Source organism: Galeopterus variegatus, unplaced genomic scaffold (genome assembly GCF_000696425.1).
Source record: "Galeopterus variegatus unplaced genomic scaffold, G_variegatus-3.0.2 Scaffold12329, whole genome shotgun sequence".
In the NCBI taxonomy this organism is placed as follows: Eukaryota; Metazoa; Chordata; class Mammalia; order Dermoptera; family Cynocephalidae; genus Galeopterus; species Galeopterus variegatus.
The window spans coordinates 28,791-33,187 of NW_007738440.1; positions in this window are offsets into that span (position 1 = coordinate 28,791).

The following is a 4,397-nucleotide window of genomic DNA, read 5'->3' on the forward strand; positions in this document are numbered from 1 at the left end:
CAAAAATATGCAATGGGGAAAGGAGAACCTATTCAATAAATGGTGCTGGAAAAGCTGGATATCCACATGCAGAAGATTGAAACTAGGCCCCTATCTCTCACCATATACAAAAATCAACTCAAAATGGATCAAAGATCTAAATTTAAGACCCAAGACTATGAAACTACTAGAAGAAAATATAGGGGAAATGCTACACGAAATGGGAGTGGGCAGTGTTTTTTTGAGCAACACTACAAAGGCACAGGAAACTAAAGCAAAAATATACAAATGGTACTACATCAAACCAAAAAGCTTCTGCACAGCAAGGGACACTGTCAACAAAGTGAAGAGATGTCCTACAAAATGGGAGAAAGTGTTTGCCAACTGCACGTCAGACAAGGGGCTAACATCCAAAATATATAAGGGACTTAAATGGCTCTACAACAAAACAACCCAACTAAAATATGGGTAAAGACCTGAACAGATGTTTCTCAAAAGAAGACATGCAAATGGTCAACAGGCACATGAAAAAATGGTCACCATCACTAATCATCAGGGAAATGAAAATTAAAACCACAAGATCTCATCTTACTCTAGTTAGAATGGCTGTTATCACCAAGACAAAAGATAGCAAATGCTGGCAAGGATGATAAGCAAAGCAACTCTCCTACATTGCTAGTGGTACATTGGTAAATCGGTACAGCCACTGTAGAAAGCAATATGGAAGCTCCTCAGAGAACGAAACATGGATAAACCCTTCAACCCAGCTCTCTCACTATTGAATACATACCAAAAGGAAATGAAATCAATATACCAAAAAGACACCCGCACTCCCATGTTCCTTGCAGCACTATTCACAATAGCCAAGAGATGCAATAAATATCAATGTTCATAAACAGATGAATGTATTAAAAAGCTAAGTATCTATACACAATTAAATACTACTCAGTTATTCAAAAAATGATATCCTATCATTTTAACAACATGGATGGAACTGGAAATCATCTTGTTAAGTAAATCAGGTACAAAAATATATCACATGATATCACTCATATGTGGAATCTTAAAAAAAACAAAAATAAAAATCAGTGGTTCGTATAGAAGTAGAGAGTAGAATAACAGTAACCATAGGTAGGGGCAGCAGGTGGTGAGGGTGGAGAGGAAGAAAAGTGGTGGACTAACATGAACAAAACTTTGTTATCTACCCAAAGTGAATCCTAGTGCCATATATGCGTGTGCGGAAACAATACACTGTACCCCATAAATATGTACAAGTAAATGTTAAAATATATTTGATTAAAAAAAAGAAATAAAGACAAAGAGAGTGGCCCTGTCTCCCAGTCTCTATAGAAGAGTAGGAGCCTACATTTCTATTGGCCTGTTTAGTTTCAATCAATTTTTTAGAAGTCTAAAAATAAAAAAATAAATAAAAATAAATAAAAAAATAACACTAACCCTAAACTTAACCCTAACCACAACTCTTAACCCCAAACCCTAACCCCTGACCCTAACTGTAAACCCTAAACACTAAACCTAACCTTAGCCCTAGCACTAGCCCTAGCCCTAACCCTAACCCCTAACCCAAACCCAAACCCTAACCCTTAACCCTTAACCTAAACCTAATGCTAACCCCTAACACTAACCCTAAATTCTAGATCGAGCCTTAGCCCTAGCCCAAACCCAAACCAGAACCCCAGGCCTAGCCCAAGCCCGAACATGAATGCCAGCCCTAGCCCTAGCCCAAACCTGAACCCGAACCAGAATCAGAACCCTAGCCCTAACCCTAAAGTACTTAAAAATAGATGTTAGACTCCTAAAAATGTGTTTAAGATCATTTTATTACCCAGAGAAACATGTATCTGAAAGCATAATTTAAATTCATGGAAAATTTAAATATATTTAAATCATCATTTTACACACGGTTTTACAGAACACCATCGAAAGGATAGAGTACAACTAATTGCTTTATTAATTTATTGACAAATATATTTAGTATCTATTTTATTCTAGGCATTGTAAGTTCTAACAATTCAGCACTAAATAAAACTAGCAATCTATCTATCCCTATATCTACCTAAAATTTGCCTGAAAGGGCTTACACAAGCAACCAAAAAATTGACAATATGTCAGGTGTTGTGAGTGCTATGGAAAACATTTCATCAATTAAAGGGGAAGAAGGATCATGGGGTGGTAAAAGGCAGAGTCTAGATTTTTATATATAAGATGACCAGGGAAATGGCAACCTAGCTTTCAAAGATTTCACCGATAGCCTGAGGACACAGACATAGACTTGTCACAGGTGCAGAGCCACCACAGAGAGCCCTACTAGGGCAATGCCAAGCTGACTGAAATGATCCCTGAAGCATTTGTAAAATCACGATTGTATGATGTTTTCTTCCTTTACATCATGTGTGCACTTGCAGTAGCGTCCCTTGTCTCTTGGAGTTTCTGGTGGCCCCAGGTGTCCTTTTGCTTGTGGCAGCATAATTCCAACCTCTGCCTCTGTCTTCACATGGCCATCTTCCCCAAGTGTCTGTGTCTTCATGTGGCATTTTCCACTTCTTACAAGGACACCAGGCATATTAGATTAGGGCCCACCCTGATCACCTTGTCTTAAGTTGATTACATATGCAAAAACCTTATTTACAAATAAGGTCTCATTCACAGGTACCAAGGGTGAAGACATGGACATGTATTGCTGGGGGAACACAGTGCAACCCACAACCAACCCCTGTCAGTAAATTCAGCACTTCAGGTACAACATTACAACTGCCAGGGAAGATCTTGGCTGGTCAGGAGCTCTGGCAGCACCAGCAGCAGGATGAAAAGAAGCTGGAGTGCCCTCGCCCCCTCCCCTTGTTTTATCTAAAATTTTGCTCCAGCCCTAGGAACTGATTTAACTTTCTTCTCCTCTCCAATGCAACGCAAACTTATAACAATTTTTGCCCATTCCAAGCTCACCTTTGGGAAAGTGGGGGCCTCTTTTCCTCCTGCCTGGTGGAGAGACCGGAGACCTAGCACATCACCCAGGCTCAGACCTCACTCTCTTTTCTCTCTCACTTGACCATCATGGCCAGAAGCAGCCAGCGTGGCCAGCACATCCCCTCCTGGAGCTGGATCTATCATCTTTCCCTCCACCAACTTTAACCCTCAAATGGTAGCTCAGCTGCTGTTTCAGAATGTGGATGACTCAACAGCCACCCAAGTACCAAAGTCTCACCATCCCTTACCCTTCATCTTCCCTTTTCCCAAACACTGCTTTTGCCAAATTTCAGTGAGTCAAAGTCAAGCAAATCCCACTTCTAATGCCAACTGTGTCAGGTATCCCCAAGACCACCCCCAGGTCCCGCTAGTAGGATTCACAAGACTCAGCATACAGTCACACTCATGACTGTGATTTGTTACAAAAGGACACACAGGGAAATCAGCAAAGGGAGAAAGCACTGGAGAGCAGTCCAAAAGGAACCAGGCGCAGGGTTTTAAGAGTCCTGTCCCAGTGGAGTCACACAGNCTAGCTTTCAAAGATTTCACCGATAGCCTGAGGACCCAGACATAGAATTGTCACAGGTGCAGAGCCACCACAGAGAGCCCTACTAGGGCAATGCCAAGCTGACTGAGATGACCCCTGAAGCATTTGTAAAATCACGAGTGTATGATATTTTCTTCCTTTACATCATGGTGCAGTTGCAGTAGCGTCCCTTGTCTCTCGGAGTTTCTGGTGGCCCCAGGTGTCCTTTTGCTTGTGGCGGCATAATTCCAACCTCTGCCTCTGTCTTCACATGACCATCTTCCCCAAGTGTCTGTGTCTTCATGTGGCATTTTCCACTTCTTACAAGGACACCAGGCATATTAGATTAGGTCATATTAGATTAGGGCCCGCCCTGATGACATCCTCTTAAGTTGATTACATCTGCAAAAACCTTATTTACAAATAAGGTCACATTCACAGGTACCAAGGGTGAAGACATGGACATGTCTTGCTGGGGGAACACAGTGAAAACCACAACCAACCCCTGTCAGTAAATTCAGCATTTCAGGGACAACATTACAACTACCAGGGAAGATCTTGGCTGGTCAGGAGCTCTGGCAGCACCAGCAGCAGGATGAAAAGAAGCTGGAGTGCCCTCGCCCCCTCCCCTTGTTTTATCTAAAATTTTGCTCCAGCCCTAGGAACTGATTTAATTTTCTTCTCCTCTCCTAATGCGATGCAAACTTATAACAATTTTTGCCCATTCCAAGCTCACCTTTCGGAACGTGGGGGCCTCTTTTCCTCCTGCCTGGTGGAGAGACCGGAGACCTAGCACATCACCCAGGCTCAGACCTCACTCTCTTTTCTCTCTCACTTGACCATCATGGCCAGAAGCAGCCAGCGTGGCCAGCACATCCCCTCCTGGAGCTGGATCTATCATCTTTCCCTC